Raw genomic sequence first — 21,045 nt, 5'->3', positions numbered from 1 at the left:
ACCAAAAATGTACATTTTGAAATATTGCCCTGATCCTGACCCTGCCTGAAAATCATCTTGCTGTAGGGTAGCTCGACAGCAGCTCCTTGCCATATATTTTTTTTTAAAAAAAGAATTCCTAGGGTATTTAGGCAAAGTAACATCCCAAACAATCCCAGTAGAATAAAGTATATTTATTAGTTAACAGTGGAGACATTCATCAAAGTATATTTATTAGGTGTCAGTGAGGACATTAATTTAACAGAGTGCAGAGCTGCACAGACCAGACTGCACTAGAGCCTAGTTTGACCTATTATTATTAATTATTATTAATTATGATTAAGCCTAGTGAGCAATAGACATTGTAAGGTCTGACTCCAGGCACAATGATCTGATAGCTGCAGTCTTCCATTTGCTTGAATATTGTAACATGGGGAGCACTTATAGCTCCATACTGCAGTACATGCTTTCTGTGCAGACTGTCTCCAGAACTGATTGCTGGCATCTCCAGTTAAAAGTCTCCTTGGATGGGAAAGACCCTTCTCTAGCTGAGACCCTCAAGAGCTGCTGTCACTTAGTGTACTAGATCAGGGGTGGAAATCAGAGGAGGGCTAAATTTACAGGTGAGTGGGGCTGTTGGCTTGTCAATTGCCTGACCTTTGGGACATGAAAGCACAGTAAGGGGCTGTTTGAAAGCCCTTTTGCAAACAGTCCCATAGTGCTCTTTAAACCACTGGGTTTTGGAAGTCTAAAGAACAGCACAGGGATGTTTCCAAAAGGGCCATAGCGCTGTCTTTGACGGTGAGTTTTTGTTCCCAGTAGGGGAACAGGCATATGTATCCAAACTGAGCAGGAATGAACTTATTGGCTTATGAGTGGCAGGTTTAATTTTACTGGCTGCTTTGCCAGTGCATTCCTTGTAGGGAATGAGCTGGCAAGGCAAACCCGGTTATGCTTGAACCTCACCATCTGTTACCATAAAGCAGCAATGCTGCAGCAAGCAAAGGCTATAGCAGCCAAGTCAGCTGCTTGTGGCTGGAAAGCCAAACAGGATGTTTGTGACTGTTGCCATGGGAACAAAGGGGCAGTCCATTCTGTACTGAGCACCGGATGTTAGCTCAGTGTGTGTGTCACATGACCCGTACTGGAAGTACATGGGTGGAGTTTATTCTTACTGCTGTTGAGTGCAGACATGTTTTCTCTGTACTGTTGTGAGAGACAGAAATAAAGGATGTAAATAGTTTTCTGTCTGCTTCTTTCCCCTCCCTGGGGGACACCAAAGGGGAGAGAGAAGGAACGGTGTGTTTTTCTCACAGCCTGAGAAAAATCGCCGAGACCTCGCCTGCTTATCTGCCGGGAGTAGCAGCGGGGAGGTCGCCAAGGAATATCTGCCGGTGCCTACGCTGTGGCACATTCCTCTGACCCAGGCAGAATTCCAACACCATCTAGCTCTTCGACAGACGTCACAGCAAGTGAATGTAGTTTATTATTATTATTTATTGAATTTTTATACTGCCCTATACCCGGAGGTCTCAGGGCGGTTCATAGAGCAAAATCAAAATATAAAACCACAAAAGACATAATCAAAATACGAACAACAACCCAATAACCCTGTAAGCTGGGGCCCGCAGACTGATCTTGGCCGATGGGCTAGGGCAATATTTCCCACACTTGGTTCTCTAGCTGTTTTGGGATTACAACTCCCATCCCTAGTTAGCAGGACCAGTGGTTAGGGATGATGGGAACTGTAGTCCAAAAACAGCTAGAGACCCAAGTTTGGGACTTGAGAGTCCTCATTTCTATACCAGATGGACAAAGAGTCTGATCTGGTATAAGGCAGCTTCCTAAAACATTTATTGATTATAGGTAGAATGATAACATTAAAAACCCATCAGAATATCTGGTTGGTTGGCATCCATCTGTCTCAGAAGACAATGGAGGAGTGTGCCTGCTTTGACTGTAGAGACCGATATAGGAAAGACATGTTGTGTTGCAGCTAGGGCAAGTGAAGATGTCTGCTTGTACTGTTGCAGATGCACCAGGGTGTTTCTTCTCTCTGCACTCCTCCCAGCGGTCATTCCTCCTATGGTCACTGCTATGGGTGCACGACTTGACAGACTGTCTCCATCAAAATATCAGGCCTTACCTAAACATTATAGGCATTACAACTCGCCATAGTGAGGAAGAGTGCAGCCGAGTGCCTTGTGGAGTCTGTTGTTCAGGTGTAATGGTACCTACCTGAGAGGTGCTAGAACTGTGCGTCAGCTGAAAAAAAGCACCGATAAAATGGAGATGAGGAGGATCACTACCTCGGATTTCCTGGAGAAAGGCTGGAATGTAAATGTAAGAAAAGAAAGAGCTACAGACAGAGCTTGGTAGAAACTGGATTTTACTGGCTTTTCAGCCCACAATATTGGTTCCTTGACAGAATTTGGGTTTCCTGATTGGGCCAGCAAAATACTGGCAAGGTGCATGACACTATTCACAACCTGGACATGCATTTAAAAAGGGATGGTGAATCTGGAATAGTAGCTCCTACTGCCCATTGGCCAGGCTGTCTGCGGTTGATGGGAGCTGGAGTTCAGCAATCTATGGAGGGCCACAGGTCCAAAACATCCCAAATGCACAAAGGCGTCAACCTGTTTAGTGGTTTTTGCTTTATAATGACAGTGTGAAGTGGTTTCCGTTCCCTAGAGCTAGCAGCAAACAGGTGTCAGGAATCTCCGCCCGTCAGCTGAGGCTCCTGGACTCTGTCCCATGCATGTAGCTGCTTCGAGGAGCTGGCATGGCTCTCGCCTTGTTTATGATGTGCCACTGTTTAAAGTGCCTGTTTAAAGCACTAGAATTATTAGGTCTCTCTCTCTCTGCCTGTGGAGCTGGCCAAAGGCACTCGAGGGCTTTAACTGGATGATGCAAAGTGATCTGTCACTGGGGCAAAGCTGTGCCAAGGGAGGCCGTTACACCAATCATTGCCTCCCTTGCAACACTGCTGTGCAAACAGCCATTTACATTAAAAGGCAATGGGGTGCTTCCCCCATTTACACAGTGGCAGTTTCCTTCGGGGATGGGAGGGAGGGCATAGAGGGGAAACCAGTCCAGATGGAAGAATGCAGACTGTGAAGACGACTGACTCATGGAGAGAGAGGCTGGCGGCAACAGCTGGAATGTTGAGTTGCCGTCTTTTTTTTAATAAAAAAACCCCTGTGCCTTCATCTGTAGCTACCTGACCCAGATAAATCGACCCCATGAATATTTTCCTGGTATGAAGATAAATTGGAAGGGAAAATTCCGCCTACTAAATTTCCATGTGTCAGGCAGCTGCTGGAAGCCGCTCTCTGCCTCTCGAGTTGTCAACTCCATGGAGGTGCTGTGCTTTTGACAGTTGTGTGATGTGCAGAGGTTTGAAGCTGGCATTTCACGTAATGGAAATGGGTGCGTGTGTGCGTTTGGGGGGGGGTGGGCACACCAGTCCTGCCTACGTTTTGCTGGCTGTGCGATCAGTCTGCTGGCTGTGGGCACAGGCTAGAAGCAGCTGTTTATATGCTGTAAAACAAGGTGGCTTCCTGACTGACTGACACAAAGGACGACCAATCAGCACTGTGCACAGGCTAGCTTTTACGGGGGAAATTCCCATGAAATTTCCCCATGAAGAGTATGTAACCCGAGGTAAGGTAAAGGTAAAGGTACCCCTGCCCGTACGGGCCAGTCTTGCCAGACTCTGGGGTTGTGCGCCCATCTCACTTAAGAGGCCAGGGGCCAGCGCTGTCCGGAGACACTTCCGGGTCACGTGGCCAGCGTGACAAAGCTGCATCTGGCGAGCCAGAGCTGCACACGGAAACGCCGTTTACCTTCCCGCTGGTAAGCGGTCCCTATTTATCTACTTGCACCCGGAGGTGCTTTCAAACTGCTAGGTTGGCAGGCGCTGGGACCGAGCAGCGGGAGCGCACCCCGCTGCAGGGATTCGAACCGCCGACCTTTCAATCGGCAAGTCCTAGGCGCTGAGGCTTTAACCCACAGCGCCACCTGCGTCCCTAACCCGAGGTACCACTGTATATAAAAGCTTGAGGTTTGGGGGGAAATTCCCATGAAATTCACTAAATTTCATTCTGTTCTGTTGTGGATGCAGGTTTGTTTTGGTTACTTTCCCTAAGTTTTTGGGATGGGGCAGGTGATAAATCTGCACATTTACAGGGCTGACCTATGGAAATCCAAATAATAATAATAATAATAATAATAATTTATTATTTATACCGCACCCATCTGGCTGGGCTTCCCCAGCCACTCTGGACGGCTACCAAAAAAATATTAAAATACTGTAATACATCAAAGTGGCACTCCTGAAATATACTCGGAGTCCTGCAGTGATTTCATGCTATTTATTGCAGCTTGTAAAGTGATTAAATTTACCCCCAAACCTCAAGCTTTTATATACAGTGGTACCTCAGTTTACATACTCTTCAGGATACATACGCTTCAGGTTACAGACTCCGCTAACCCAGAAATAGCAGCTCGGGTTAAGAACTTTGCTTCAGGATGAGAACAGAAATCGTGCTCCGGCGGTGTGGCAGCAGCAGGAGGCCCCATTAGCTAAAGTGCTGTTTCAGGTTAAGAACAGTTTCAGGTTAAGAACGGACCTCTGGAACGAATGAAGTACTTAACCCGAGGTACCACTGTACACATTATTTACACAATGACTCCCGCCTGATTGGCTGATTCTGCTTCCCTCCTGGAGCCTGATTGGTCTTCTTCTGCAGGCCAATCAGTTGTTGCATTCTATGATCCTACCAGCTTAATAGGCTGATTAACTTCCTCTTGGAGCCTGATTGGTCTTCTCCTACAAGCCAATCAGTTGTTGCACTCTAGAATCCTACCTGCCTATTCTTCTCGGATCCAAGCTTAGTTCATAACAGCTCCATAAATCTCTCTGATCTAATCTAAGTTCTGGGTCATGTTCACCTAACTTGGAAAACGGATCAATGAGGTTTCCCACAGCTTACTGGGTACAGTGTGCTGGTATGTCAGCCTGACACTCCCTTATTTCTTTTTTTGCCTTCCCCAGTAATGTGAGGTTTGCTCACTTGAGGCTACATGGTTGCTTCCATAATAAGCTTCAACTCTAGAATTTCTACATCTTGTTCACTCACTTTTTCTCGAATCATTTGCAAAAGAGCAGTAAGAATTTCTGACTCCCAATTGTAGCAAAAGCCAACAGCTTCCCCTTGAAGTTAGGCTGCTGAAATGAAGACAGCTTCCAATTACGTATTTATTGAGTACTCATCCCGGTTTGTTTGTTTTTCAGAGACATTAGACAAAGTTGACTATTTAATGAGCATTAATTCTGACACCCCCCCCCCGACTATTCAGGCACATTCAAAGACTATGCCTGCTTTATCTCTAGGAAAAGATCACCCTCCTTTTTAAGAAGGAGTGTTTAAAGGGATAAGGGGACCCCTGACCATTAGGTCCAGTCGTGGCCGACTCTGGGGTTGCGGTGCTCATCTTTCTTTAATGGCCGAGGGAGCTGGCGTACAGCTTCCGGGTCATGTGGCCAGCATGACTAAGCCGCTTCTGGCGAACCAGAGCAGCGCATGGAAATGCTGTTTACCTTCCCGACGGAGTGGTACCTATTTATCTACTTGCACTTTGATGTGCTTTTGAACTGCTAGGTTGGCAGGAGCAGGGACCGAGCAACGGGAGCTCACCCCGTCGTGGGGATTCGAACCGCCGACCTTCTGATCGGCAAGTTCTAGGCTCTCTGGTTTAACCCACAGGGCCACACAGTAAACTCTGGTGTGGACAAGCCCTTTGGGAGTTGTAGGTGGCATAGAATCGCAGAAGGGACCACAAGGGACATCTAGTGCACCCCCCTGCAATGCAGGAATCTCTTGCTTAACGTGGGGCTCAAACCCACAGCCCTGAGATTAAGAGTCTCGTGCTCTACCGACTGAGCTATCCCAGCAGTTGTCATCAGCCCAAAGCTTTTGTGGCTTCCTAATGCCACATGCCACTGCTGGTTACCATGGAGAGGAGGAAGAGCTTGAAGTCTGCCCAACTTTGACAGCAAATCAGCAAATTATTGTTCCTCCGCACCAAGTGCCATCCATTTCGAGAGCTCAGAAAATCTGAATTTCTGGAAGGAACAAAACAGCACCACAATCTCCACCTGTGCAGATTGCCTTGGTGCTGCTCTTCAGTCTTTGTAAAGAAGGTTGAGCAGCTTTGATGTGTACAGTGACATTTTGGACAAATGAGCCCTATCATCATTCCCCCCCCCCCCAGCACATGTTCCACTATTTATTTTCTGCTCCAGAACCCTTTTAGCAGCATGGGTTGTTTTTAAAATTATTTTAAAATTTGTGTTTTGGTTATTTTGCCTGCATTAGCAGATGTTAAAATATTAGCGTGAGAGTATTCGAAGCTGGGATGGGGGATATTTATTTTATCTTTTGAAGTGATACCCCAACTTTTTCTCTAAGGAGCTCAAGGTGGCTTCTGTGGTCGTCACCCCCCACATTTTATCGCCACAACAACCCTGTGAGGTGGGTTAGGCTGGGAGACAGTGACTGGCCCAAGGTCAGCCAGTGAGTTTCAAGGCCGAATGGGGATTTGAACCCAGGCCTTCTTAGTACGACACTCTAACCACTACACCACACAGTCTCTCCTGTAATATATGAGGTCACAGGATAGTGTGACCTCAGCCCCAGCAAGCATGGTCAGTAGTAAGGGATGATGGGAGCCGGATCATCACAATATCTGATGAGTCACAGGTTCCCCATCCGTGTCTTGTATTTTAAAGGTGTCCTAAAGGTAAAGGGATCCCTGACCATTAGGTCCAGTCGTGACTGACTCTGGGGTTGCGACGCTCATCTCGCTTTATTGGCTGAGGGAGCTGGTGTACAGCTTCCGAGTCATGTGGCCAGCATGACTAAGTCACTTCTGGCGAACCAGAGCAGCGCACGGAAACGCTGTTTACCTTCCCGCCGGAGCGGTACCTGTTTATCTACTTGCACTTTGACGTGCTTTCGAAGTGCTAGGTTGGCAGGAGCAGGGACTGAGCAACGGGAGCTCACTCCATTGCGGGGATTCAAACCGCCGACCTTCCGATCGGCAAGTCCTAGGCTCTGTGGTTTAACCCACAGCGCCACCCGCATCCCTAAAGGTGTCCTAGTAGAAAGTTAAATATACAGTAGTACCTCGGGTTACATACGCTTCAGGTTACAGACTCTGCTAACCCAGAAATAGTACCTCGGGTTAAGAACTTTGCTTCAGGATGAGAACAGAAATCGTGCTCTGGCGGCACGGCAGCAGCAGGAGGCCCAATTAGCTAAAGTGGTGCTTCAGGTTAAGAACAGTTTCAGGTTAAGAACGGACCTCCGGAACGAATGAAGTACTTAACCCGAGGTACCACTGTATAATAAAAAAGGCACGCTAAAAAGGCAAGTGCATTGTGTAGGTGTACCTGTTTTGCATTCCAGCTGCTTCCACTCTCTCTGCCTCTCTTCCTACCTCCCCACTCCAGAAAAAGTCCCCCGTCTAACTAGCTCCCCCAAATTGTCAACAATTAGGTTTGGCGAGAGCGAGGCCCAAAGCAGCGGTCTCTGGGAACTGCCATGGTTTCTGTCTCAGGACCCATCTTGGAGGCTGCTAGCAAAGCTCCTTGTGCTTTTAGGATGGCAGATGTTGCCATGGCAACGCCTGCTACTTTGGAGCTGTGCCCACAAATCCTTATGCTTGCATCGTTAACTCTTACAAGCCTGCGTGTCCCAGAGCACATCAGGGTGGAAATTAGGAATAAATTTGAAGAAGAGAGCTGTTTTCTCAACTTTATGTTGCACCCGAGGCTTGTAATCATAACCACGGGCATCTCCCCCCGGCAGGTAGTTAACCTTGCAGAACCCCTGGAGAATCCTGTTGTGCTCACATCCAAGGTGCTCAAAACATGCCCTCCAGTATTTCACAGATGGCAAGAGGGACACACTCTCACACATATTTTGTTGTTGTTTAGTCGTGTCCGACTCTGCGTGACCCCATGGACCAGAGAACGCCAGGCACCTCTGTCCTCCACTGCCTCCCGCAGTTTGGTCAAACTCATGCTGGTAACCTCGAAAACACTATCCAACCATCTCGTCCTCTGTCGCCCCCTTCTCCTTGTGCCCTCCATCTTTCCCAACGTCAGGGTCTTTTCCAGGGAGTCTTCTCTTCTCATGAGGTGGCCAAAGTACTGGAGCCTCAGCTTCACAATCTGTCCTTCCAGTGAGCACTCTGGGCTGATTTCCTTCAGAATGGAGAGGTTTGATCTTCTTGCAGTCCATGGGACTCTCAAGAGTCTCCTCCAGCACCATAATTCAAAAGCATCAATTCTTCGGCGATCAGCCTTCTCACACATACTTAGGACGCCTCAAACCCAAGATCAGTGCTGGGACCCCCATTCTTAATACTATTGCCTGAAATTGTTGAATGGCATCTATCATCCTGCTGTTTATTCAGTCTGTAACAGACTGTGACACAGGGACGCAGGTGGCGCTGTGGGTTAAAGCCTCAGCGCCTAGGACTTGCCGATCGAAAGGTCGGCGGTTTGAATCCCTGCGGCGGGGTGCGCTCCCGTCGTTCGGTCCCAGCGCCTGCCAACCTAGCAGTTCGAAAGCACCCCCGGGTGCAAGTAGATAAATAGGGACCGCTTACCAGCGGGAAGGTAAACGGCGTTTCCGTGTGCGGCTCTGGCTCTCCAGAGCAGCGATGTCACGCTGGCCACGTGACCCGGAAGTGTCTCCGGACAGCGCTGGCCCCTGGCCTCTTAAGTGAGATGGGCGCACAACCCCAGAGTCTGTCAAGACTGGCCCGTACGGGCAGGGGTACCTTTACCTTTACCTTTTTAACAGACTGTAAGCCTCTGCTGTCTTCTGAAGCAAGTCTGTTAGTAAACTGACCATAAGAATTTAACTTTTCTGTTTATCCTCATTTAAAAACTTTACTAACATCTGGCCCTCCATTTGTTGCAGAACTACAACTCCCATTAATAATAATAATAATAATAATAATAATAATAATAATAATAATATTTATATACTGCCCTTTACCCGGAGGTCTCAGGGCAATTCACAGAACAAAATCAAAATATAAAACCACAAAATATACAATCAAAATAAAAACAACCAACCCAATAGCACCCCTCCCCCCAAAACCCCCACATTTTAAAAGGGCATAGGATGTCAATCAAATTAACCAAAGACCTGGTTAAAACCACATGCTGGCTGGGGTTGATGGGCACTGGAATCCTACAATATTTGGAGGACAAGTTTTTCTGCCCCTGTTTTAAGCCCTCTAAGAGCTCAGTTTAAAAACAAAACACAGCAACTCAAAAACGTTCAAGACTGCAGTCCTATATACACACTGACCTGGAAGTAAATCCCATGGAACTCAGTGGGACTTATTTCTGAGCAGACAGGCGTAGGATTGCACTGTTCATTATGCAGTGGGGCAGGATGTCTGTCTGGCAGGTTGTCCGTGTTTTTAAACAGCAAAATGTGATGTACAGCCAGTCCTCCATTGTGTCATCATGCTCTGTATTGCATGCTTTGGGGTAGTGTGACGTCATATAATGTGGGTCAAATGTGACTGGCCAATATAGCATTTTGGGTGCATCCAGGAGATATTTTTTTGACAGCAATAACAGCTTTGACAGCTGTGGGATGGCAGCCTCATAAAAACATAGGAAGGAAGCTGGCTTATACACTGAGTCAGACAGTTGGTCTATCTCTAGATTACCATTTTCTACACAGACTGACAGTGACTCTCGACATGAGCCAATAGTGTGATGCGGCAGCTAAAAAAGCCAATGCAATTCTGGGCTGCATCAATAGGAGTATAGCATCTAGATCAAGGGAAGTAATAGTGCCACTGTATTCTGCTCTGGTCAGACCTCACCTGGAGTACTGTGTCCAGTTCTGGGCACCACAGTTCAAGAAGGACACTGACAAACTGGAACGTGTCCAGAGGAGGGCAACCAAAATGGCCAAAGGCCTGGAAACGATGCCTTATGAGGAACGGCTAAGGGAGCTGGGCATGTTTAGCCTGGAGAAGAGGAGGTTAAGGGGTGATATGATAGCCATGTTCAAATATATAAAAGGATGTCACATAGAGGAGGGAGAAAGGTTGTTTTCTGCTGCTCCAGAGAAGCGGACACGGAGCAATGGATCCAAACTACAAGAAAGAAGATTCCACCTAAACATTAGGAAGAACTTCCTGACAGTAAGAGCTGTTCGACGCTGGAATTTGCTGCCAAGGAGTATGGTAGAGTCTCCTTCTTTGGAGGTCTTTAAGCAGAGGCTGGACAACCATGTGTCAGGAGTGCTCTGATGGTGTTTCCTGCTTGGCAGGGGGTTGGACTCGATGGCCCTTGTGGTCTCTTCCAACTCTATGATTCTATGATTCTATGACTCTGTAGGGTTGCAGATGCAGGATATTCCCACCCTACGCAGGATTGAACCTGGGACATTCTGCATGCAAAGTGTGTGCTCTACCACTCAGCCACATCCCTTCCTCAAACAAGCAGGGAAACGGACAATGGTGATTTTGGCAGGTAAAGGGACCCCTGACCGTTAGGTCCAGTCGTGACCGACTCTGGGGTTGTGGCACTCATCTCGCTTTACTGGCCGAGGGAGCCAGCGTACAGCTTCCGGGTCATGTGCCCAGCATGACTAAGCCGCTTCTGGTGAACCAGAGCAGCGCACGGAAACGCCATTTACCTTCCTGCTGGAGCGGTACCTATTTATCTACTTGCACTTTGACGTGTTTTCGAACTGCTAGGTTGGCAGGAGCAGGGACAGAGCAGCGGGAGCTCACCCCATCGCGGGGATTCGAACCGCCGACCTTCTGATCAGCAAGTCCTAGGGTCTGTGGTTTAACCCACAGTGCCACCCGCTTCCCTTTTGATTTTGGCAGGAGGAGATGCTGAATAACTGAGGACAGAATGGGGTAAAGAATACAGTCTTTTCCCAGCAAGAATTGATGATAGAAAATGGTGCGAAGAAGCCATTTTGAGTGAATTCTTCCCTGCAGTGTATTTATAAACTTTATAAACACATTGGGGGTGGGATCCCCTGAAATAAAAGCATAGTATCTTAGATTTCTTTTCTTCTTGAAATACCATACTACATCCCTGAGTAGTACAAAAATACCACGCAGCACAGAAAAATCATTCCCAGGTGCCTCTACCTACCTCAGGACCAGTGTACCCTTGCTCCCCCCAACATACACACATATTACATTGGGCTAAGCAACTCAGACTCAGCATTGGCATGTTTCCAGTCGGCCTGCAAGCAGTTGTTGCCCCACTACCTGGTTTCCTTGCCAGCCATTCATCGCAGAAGGCACTAAACATCAGCGAGCAGTTTTTTAATAAGCAATTGGTATTTAACTGGCTAAAAGGTACTAAATGTCAGATCGGGGGAACTCCAAATCCATCGCAGGTTTAATGGACTAGGAATGCAATCCATTAATTGCTTCTGCTTTATGTTAATTACACTATGCCAGGATTGATGGCTGGGCTGCCCTGCCAGCCATGCTGGCAACACTGTGCCGCGCTAGGAGGTTGGTGGTGGTGGGGCGATGAGGACTCAAATGTGCCAGCTTGAGAGTCTCTCCCAGTACCCTGTGCAACCCCCTGTATTGAGGGTCTGTTGATCATTGCTCAGTGCCCCCTCCCCATTTTTGTGAGAGATAGGAAGTTGAAGCTTTTCCAGAGTCGGTTTCCTCGTGAGGAGAGAGTGCTGGAGGCTTTTTTTTTCTTTTCTTTTCTGGAATTTTTGCAATAATCTGTTGCAGAATCTCTTGGGGTTTACAAGATGAGCATGGGGGAGCAGGCAAGCACTGAGACAGGCACTGCTAGCCTTTAAAGCATCATTGGTTCCTCCAAAAATTGTGCAGTTTTGTGCAGAAGCCCACAAAGGGCTGCCTCTTCCCAGCCAGCGGCCAAGCTCAGACTTCTGTCTCCTTCAGCAAACCTTTGTTGTTGTTTAGTCGTTTAGTGGTGTCCGACTCTATGTGACCCCATGGACCAGAGCATGCCAGGCACTCCTGTCTTCCACTGCCTCCCGCAGTTTGGTCAAACTCATGTTGGTAGCTTCGAGAACACTCTCCAACCATCTTGCCCTCTGTCGTCCCCTTCTCCTTGTGCCCTCAGTCTTTCCCAGCATCTAGAGATTAGTTATTCCTTCACCTGCCACAACAGGTGCAGTTCTTGCAAGACAAGAACTTTATTCTGGAAATGAACAACTTTCCCTCTAATGGTCCACCCATTAGACAAATTTGTCCTGCCCACCCTAGAGAGGGGTAAAAAGATAAAGGGACCCCTGACCATTAGGTCCAGCCGTGACCGACTCTGGGGTTGTGATACTCATCTCGCTTTATTGGCCGAGGGAGCCGGCATACAGCTTCCGGGTCATGTGGCCAGCATGACTAAGCCGCTTCTGGCGAACCAGAGCAGCGTACGGAAACGCCGTTTACCTTCCCACCGGAGTGTTACCTATTTATCTACTTGCACTTTGACGTGCTTTTGAACTGCTAGGTTGGCAGGAGCAGGGACGGAGCAACGGGAGCTCACCCCATCACGGGGATTCGAACCACTGACCTTCTGATCGGCAAGTCCTAGGCTCTGTGGTTTAACCCACAGCACCACCCGCATCCCTTAGAGAGGGGTAGTTTTGCTATATTTCACCTGGGAAAGGGGTTCTGTTATTTGAAAAAGGCAGAAGAAAAGGCAAACTTTGCAGGGATGGGTATATTTGTGTGAGCAGCCATGGCTAACTGCTGTCCTGCTTCAGAGCTTGTAAAGACAAGAGTGGTGAGTGAGCAGCCAAGTGCCTGGGCGCAGCTGGCACTTCAAAACAAACCAGCAGTCCTAGTTCTGCACCTGTGCTTCTTGCAGCTGCTTAAGGTACATTAATGTAGCAAAGGAAATGTCTCATCCAGTTCAGTTTTGGTATGTTACAGCCCTCCCTCCTTGGCTGACATAGCTTAATATTTTTCCCAAGAGGGTCCTATGCTTTTAATATTTGTGCAACAAACAGAAATCCAGCAAGTGAAGCTTTTCGCATCACAGCACTGGCATGTCAGCAGGCGCTTCCCTGTCTGTATTTCTACGTGGCTTTGCAATGAAGCACCTGAGGCAAAAAATACGGACTGGGCCAGTGAAATACCCAGTGATGGCAACCTGCGGTGTTGTTTGGGGGGTGGTTCTGGGGTAGCAGAGCCTCAGGTCTTTTTTCATTAGCCCCTGGATCTCCTGCCCCTTCTCCCTTTTCAACAAAATTACTATACAGTATATCTATATTAAGGGACGTGGGTGGCGCTGTGGGTTAAACCACAGAGCCTAGGACTTGCTGATCAGAAGGTCGGCGGTTCAAATCCCCGCAACGGGGTGAGCTCCCGTTGCTCGGTCCCTGCTCCTGCCAACTTAGCAGTTTGAAAGCACGTCAAAGTTCAAGTAGATAAATAGGTACCGCTCCGGCGGGAAGGTAAACGGCATTTCCGTGTGCTGCTCTGGTTCGCCAGAAGCGGCTTAGTCATGCTGGCCACATGACCCGGAAGCTGTACGCCGGCTCTCTTGGCCAATAAAGTGAGATGAGCGCTGCAACCCCAGAGTCGGCCACGACTGGACCTAATGGTCAGGGGTCCCTTTACCTTTTATATCTATATAATGGGTCAGTCTGGATAGCTCAGCTGGTTAGAGTGTGGTGCTGATAACACCAAGGTTGCAAGTTCAATCCCCGTATGGGACAGCTGCATATTCCTGCTTTGCAGGGGGTTGGACTAGATGATCCTCAGAACCCCTTCCAACTCTACAATTCTATGATACACATTTCATTTTCAGGGCCGGTCCAGAGAAATCCCAACCTCCCACTGCCTTCGTTTGTGGAGGGCCTAATCCACATAGTGTCCTGAGCCCAGAAAACCCTCATAGCTAAGAGTAAGCCCTGATGGCTGGTTCCCACCCTACCTCAGAAAGCCAGCCTATTTTTGCATTTGTACATACAGATTTGCCTATGCAAATGTTATGCAATTGTGTGCCACAGGCCTTTGGTCCCAAGGCTTAGATGTGCCTAGCAACACCCCCTGGTGCCAACCTTAATGTTCTGTACAGCACCTCTGATTTTTAAAAATTAAGAGCCCCTTTCCTCCTTCCCTCCCACCCACTTTCTTCTCAATGCCACATTCTTCTTGCTCTCGCTTCTCCCCCCACTTTTGTTCCATCCATCCGGTTCCTGCCAGCTGGGGCCTGCTCCCCCTCCCCTGCGGCTGGTGTTTGCAGCCGCGCTCCCCGCTTTTAATCGGCACGCAGCCGAGCTCTACATATTTAACTCCCTTAATCTGCCTCCATAACTCAGTCCCACCAGCCTCCTTCATCATTTTTGTAGCCGCTCTCCCAACTGCTTCCAGTTTATCAATATCTTTCGGGTAATGAGCTGCCTTTGCACAGGAGAAGGAGGAGGAGGAGGCAGCCGAGGCAGCCTGTTGGGAGGAGTGCAAAAGGACAGAGAGAACGTGGCGGTTTCGCAGTGTGATGAACAATGCCGATTTGGTGCTTTAAAAGATGATCGCACAAGATCATGTGTCCCTTTTAGGATGCGGGTGTGATTTAGCAAACGGGCCAATGGCACCTATATATACATACATGCATGTGCAAACAGCAAATGGATTAATTAGCCTCAGGGCTTAGCCAGGGCCACTTTCGACCAAGCCTGGAATGTATGAAGTCAGAATAGATTATGGGGTCATGGAACATGTGCAGAGTGCATCACCCGTCCCCACCAAGGAAGCTGTAAGCCACAGTAAGCAAAAAGAATAAGTAAGGGCGATCTTCCCAGGCAGACCAATGCCCTGCTATCACTTGTATAGAAATTAAGCACTGCTGCCCTCCTGAATCCCCACATAAAAGCTTAAGGGGTGATGGACACATTATCACTTAAAGGTCTTTGAAACAGACTCTATGCATATGGCTGCCTCCACTAGAGCAGCACTAAAGATGCACAGTTGACTAGGATTGTATGACTGCAATCCTGTGCATAATTTCATGGGAGTAAACTCCATTGAATGCAGTGGTGCTCTCTTCGGGCTGCATAGGTGTTGTCTACTCTGACTGGCAGAAGTTCTCCAGAATCTTGGGCAGAGAATCTTCACTTCACCCTTTCAGGGATTGAACATGAAGCTTTCTACGACAGGGCGGGCTGACCTGTGGGCACCTTTGACCCTCCAGAAGTTGTTGGACTCCAACTCCCATCGTCCTTGCCCATTGTCCATGCTGACAGGGGCTGATGGGAGTTGGAGTCAAGCCACATCTGGATGCCCACAGGTCTCCCAGGTCTGCTACATGCAGAGCATGTGCCTTATCCCTGAGCTGTGGCCCCTCCCCATAACATGGCACACTAGGCCATATCCACACCCTTTATCCGTGCCCCTTTAAAAGTCATGGCTTCCCCCAAAGAATCCTGGGAGTTGTAGTTTACCCCCTCACAGAATTATAACTTGCATTGTATTTTTGTGTATTGTATTTTCTTCTTCTTTCTTATACAGTGGACGCTCGGGTTGCGAACATGATCCGTGCGGGAAGCACATTCGCAACCTGCAGCGTCCACAACCTGCAGCACCGCGTCTATGCATGCGCGGGTCACAATTTAGTGCTTCTGCGCATGCACAAGCACCAAAACCCGGAAGTAATCCGTTCCCAGAAACCTTGGCAAACCACATTTCCCAGGATTCTTGGAGAGGGTGGGCAGCCATGCGCTTTAAACGTATAGCATGGATGCAACCATAATTTGCAAGCTGCTGTTAGTTCAGAGCGGTGGAGGCAGCTCACCATCAAGATATAATACCAGTGTTGGAAGCTCAGCAGCGGCGGGCAATATACTACCAAGCCGGATATACAGTGGTACCTCAGGTTACATACACTTCAGGTTACAGACGCTTCAGGTTACACACTCCACTAACCCAGAAATAGTGCTTCGGGTTAAGAACTTTGCTTCAGGATGAGAACAGAAATTGCGCGGTGGTGGCGACAGCAGGAGGCCCCATTAGCTAAAGTGGTGCTTCAGGTTAAGAACAGTTTCAGGTTAAGAACGGTCCTCTGGAACGAATTAAGTACTTAACCTGAGGTACCACTGTAATTTTGACCTAAAGGCCCTGGATATCTTGATGTGCACTTGACCCTTCGTAGACGCCCTGAACATCCCTTCCACTCCTGTCCAGACTTTTGAGGTCATCGGGGGACATCTTTCTCAGTGTCTCTGCTCTTTGAGCATGTGGTGGCTGGTGAGAGGGTGTTATGAGTAGCGGCACCATCACTTGGGGTGTGCTCAGTGCTGTTTTTCTAGAAAAAGAGGTGCCAGAACTCTCCATGAACGCCTCCCTTGTTGTCTTACAATGACAAAGGCGCCCACCTGTTATTTCGACTGAAAAAAGCCTTGGGTGTGCTTACGGGAGTTTCTACATCAGGGGGAGATGTGAGATGTTCACTCCATCTCTTAATGTGGTGCTGCTTCTTGCTTGGCTGATGTAATTATATTGTTGTTATATTGTGTGGGTGTTTTTTGTTTCTTTTACATTTAATTGTATTTAAATGACGTATTGTTTTATCATGTTTTTAATGTTGCCTCTGGGATTCGCTTGAAGAATGCAGAGCAGGTTATAAATAAAATTAATAAAACGTATGTCCCTTTGAAGGTTGTACGCCAGCACACATACCCTGGCGCACCTGTATGTAAAGCAAGGAGGGGAAAGGAAAGATGCGAAAGACATTGTCGTGTGATGTGTGAAGGAAGGCCTCTCGAATGTTGTGATTTACTAGTTTCATTTGATTTCTATCCCACCTTCTTCCCAAAGGCTTGCTGGAGGTAACGGGAGGGGGACGTTCAGTGACAGAGCTCATGCTTTGCATGTATAAGAGCTCAGGTTCAACTACAGGCACCTTTGGATTTATAATATTAAAGGTAAAGGGACCCCTGACCATTAGGTCCAGTCGTGACCGACTCTGGGGTTGCGGCCCTCATCTCACTTTATTGGCCAAGGGAGCCAGCGTACAGCTTCCAGGTCATGTGGCCAGCATGACTAAGCCGCTTCTGGCGAACCAGAGCAGCGCACGGAAACGTTGTTTACCTTCCCGCTGGAGTGGTACCTATTTATCTACTTGCACTTTGACGTGCTTTCGAACTGCTAGGTTGGCAGGAGCAGGGACTCAGTAACGGGAGCTCACCACATCACGGGGATTCAAACCGCTGACCTTCTGATCGGCAAGTCCCAGGCTCCGTGGTTTAACCCACAGCGCCACCCATGTCCCTATTTATAATACTGTATTAGAATCACAGAATTGTAGTGTTGGAAGGGACCATGAGGGTCATCTAGCCCAACCCCCTGCAATGCAGGAATCTCTTGCCCCAGGTAGGGCTCAAACCCTAAAATCTCCCACTAGCAGAGCTAAAAAGGCTCTAACCCCAGGAGACTTTCTCTAGGCCAGTGGGGCTGGCAGTGTGAGACGGCTGATTCTGGGAGGCCTGGAGAGGCAGTGGGGTGTTGGAAGGACAGAGCTGTGTGTCCCAAGTAGCCTTGCCTATTAGGCTACCCTGCTGGCTGCCCTCAGGGGTTGCTGGAGGATGGTGTCTCAACACCAGGGCAAGCTAAGGTTCAACCTCCACTCTGGTTGGCTTCTGCATGTAGAATGGACCATGTTGCTCCTTGCCTTGGGCATCAAAATGTTTTGAGCTGGCCCTGCCAGGCCTGGGTAGGCAATACTGAGCTTAGCGGTGGTCTGACTCAGTGTAACACAGCTTCCTGTGCTGGTGTGTAAAAAGTTAAAACATAAAGCAAATTGCAGTGAAAAAGAAGAGGTGGAAAATACCCAGTTAACATTACAAACACTCCACATTAACTTTACCTTGGTTTTTGACTGTCAGCCCAAAGAGGTAAGTTGCATCTTTAAAAGGTAAAGGTAAAGGGACCCCTGACCATTAGGTCCAGTCGTGACCGACTCTGGGGTTGCGGTGCTCATCTCGCTTTATTGACCAAGGGAGCCAGCATACAGCTTCCGGGTCATGTGGCCAGCATGACTAAGCCGCTTCTGGCAAACCAGAGCAGCGCATGGAAATGCCATTTACCTTCCCGCTGGAGTGGTACCTATTTATCTACTTGCACTTTGACGTGCTTTTGAACTGCTAGGTTGGCAGGAGCTGGGACAGAGCAACGGGAGCTCACCACGTCGTGGGGATTCGAACCGCCAACCTTCTGATCGGAAAGCCCTAAGCTCTGTGGTTTAACCCACAGCGCCACCCGCATCCCAAGTTGCATCATTAATCTAGAGAATAGTCAGGCTCAGACTTTTTGAGCTTCCCAGGGCACCTAGTTGGCCCGCGTGGGAACAGGAGGGCCTGTTCAGCATTCATCCTGATTTGCTTGTACACTGCTTATGTAGCTGGTAGTTGGGCTATATCTGGCAGCCCTATAAACAGGCTGCCCTCTTTAGAGAAGTTTTATTCTGTTTTTAGTGTTTTGTTGGGAGCTGCCACGGGTGACTGGGGAAACCTAGCCAGATAGGCAGGGTATAAATAATAAAAGTATTTATGTATGTATGTATGTATTATTTGTTCTCATTTGTTTATGGGGTGGTTGCATGACAATGGGCATTTGTCCTGATTTGCTTGCAGGGTGTCTATACAGCTTCCTGTTACTGGTGCGTGCATCCTACACTTTCTGATGTATTTGGCCATTCATTTCCAAACTCTGTATACTGTGGAATTGTTGCGCTAGGCTGACAGAGTACTTTAACCCACTTTCAATGTGCAAACTTAAAAATCTCATATGCCCTTGAATCCGTCTGCAAAATCCCGAGTCTGGAGGCAACCCCCAGATCACACGACCTGATTTAGCAGGGTTCTTTCTATTCCTGTGACAGGCAGCCTCGGGAACGGCGGGTGTGCTGTCATGAGAGTCACCTCTCTGAGTGATCTTGGTGCCTGTGACAGCACAAAGGGGAAGGAAGGTGGTTTCTTGACGTGTCTGGGGCTTCAAACAGTCAGTGTGGAGGGGGAGCGAAAGTGACCAGATGGTCTATGGTGGGGTGGTGGTCCACAATGCCAAGCTCTACAGGAAGGAGTCTCAGCCAGCTTTTTACGGCATGTTGCATCCTTGTGAGAAAGTTCTCTGCCCGTAATCTCCTTGCCCTTCTTAATGTTTTCTTTGCCTTCACTCTCTTTAATAAATGGCTTCTCTGCCAGCACCCGAGCCGCGGTTTATGGCGCCGTCACCTGCGCCTGAACTCGCTGCTGTAATAAAGCAGCATTAAAGGGGAAAGTGGGTGGCATGAAGCCGTTTGTTATTTCCCCCTGCCTCTGCTGTGCGCTCAGTAACTAATGCTGCCTTGGCGTGGAAGGGAGGAACGGGAGGGGGTGGGGGCCCACTGCCTCCCTCTCCTGCCCTGTAACCAGGACAGCCCCTGGATCACGAGAGAAGCCCGATCTCTGGGGCTGGAATAAATCGCCTGGTGCTGTAACATCAGCGAGGCGTTTCTCTTTGTGTGTGGCTCCAAACATTACAGGAAATTAAATGCAATGGTGCTGCTGCTGCTGTGCTGGGGTAGGAGCAGTTGATGTCATTGCCGTGTTGCTGGGGAGATCAGGGCGGCTGTCCATGCAGCATTGCTGAGATGCTTCTGGTGGGTGTTGCCAGGGCCGTCTTAAGCATATCTGGCATGGTGGTAGAAAGATCCCTCCGGGGCCCCTCCCTTTCCAGAGTTGTTGACCTTTTTTAGGGCTGGAGGAGGCGGGCAGCGGCTGGAGAGTGGCTCCTCTGGCGGGGAAGAAGCGGTGCTTCCCGGCTTGGCTGGCCGCTTCATGCCGCGGTGGCCATGGCAGGCAGCACACTGAGCGAGTGAGTGGCTCGGTTTTCCCCCTTTTAGCTTTCTGGTGCCTTGCAGAATTCGGCGCCTACAGGCTAAAAGGGAAAAGACCAAGCCGATGCTCGGTGGGAGCGACGCACGCACCCTTGCTCACTCATTGCGCTCATTCTGTGTTCCCTGGTCTCTTGCCTGGCGCCCTCCAGAACTTGGCGCCCTGGCGCCCCGCGCCACTAGCCTCTATGGGTAAGACGGGCCTCGGTGTTACTGTCATTGCACCAAGTTGGCACTATGTTCCCCAACAACGCTTATGCAGTCTTTCTCAGTTCTTGCTATTTCCTTTCTCCTGCAGCCTGTTCTGAACAGACTTTGAACCATTTCCTAGCTCTCCCTTTCTGTTGCCTGGTTTCGCTTGCATTTAAGTCTCTTTGTACGGAATGAATTTGCCTCCAAAGCATAAAAAAAAGAAAAGTCTTTGTGTATATTCTTCTATCCCATTGTGCACTGTTATATGCCCATTATGAAATCTGGCCAAAGGTGAGAATGGACTACAGATCCCCTCCCCCATCACTGGGGCTCATGTCCAGGCTAGACAAACAGCAGATCACATGATTAAGCTATTTATGGACAATAAACCACTTGAGACCACAGGTTGGGGATTGCAGGCTTGAGTGACCTTCCAGTGTGAGTGTGTTGGGGAGGGGGACATCCTTCTCTAACAGGACTGTTCTATGTGCATGGAGGTTTTGCTTTTTAATATGGGAAAAACATTCAGCCAGCAGATTCCCTGACCCACAGCGGTAAAGTGCCGGCACAGAATACCAGATACTGAGCTATTTGTTTAGGCCAGGAATGAATGGGGGAAAATATTTCTTTCTGAAAAAGCCATTGCTTTTGCTGATACTCCATATATTTCTCTTCCTGTTCACTGTAAAATGAACTCTGAAACATTCTAGTTCTTGTCTCACCCCACAGACCACGTGCCCCAAATCTTTTAAAACAATTTCTGTTGGGTTTTTCTCTGCATCCCTCTCCAGTTCAGGGGTTATAATGGTTTAAGGCAGGGGTAGAAAACCTTTGGTCCTCCAGATTTTGCTGAACTACAACTCCCATCATTGCTGGCCATTTGCCCATCCTTACTGGGATTGATAGGAGTTGTAGTTCCGCAACATCTGGAGGGCCAAAAGTTT

General features: G+C 48.5%; 1 long non-coding RNA gene across 1 annotated transcript in view; it reads left to right on the top strand.

The window, feature by feature from the left end:
- The window catches only part of LOC310839989, a 265,711-nt gene that overhangs the window by 35,369 nt on the left and 209,297 nt on the right, over positions 1-21,045 (top strand). The window lies entirely within an intron of this gene.

Source organism: Podarcis gaigeae, assembly GCF_964106915.1.
Source record: "Podarcis gaigeae genome assembly, chromosome: 2".
Classification (NCBI taxonomy): domain Eukaryota; kingdom Metazoa; phylum Chordata; class Lepidosauria; order Squamata; family Lacertidae; genus Podarcis; species Podarcis gaigeae.
The sequence above is the reverse complement of the archived record's forward strand: the minus strand, read 5'-3'. Positions and strand labels throughout refer to the sequence as shown.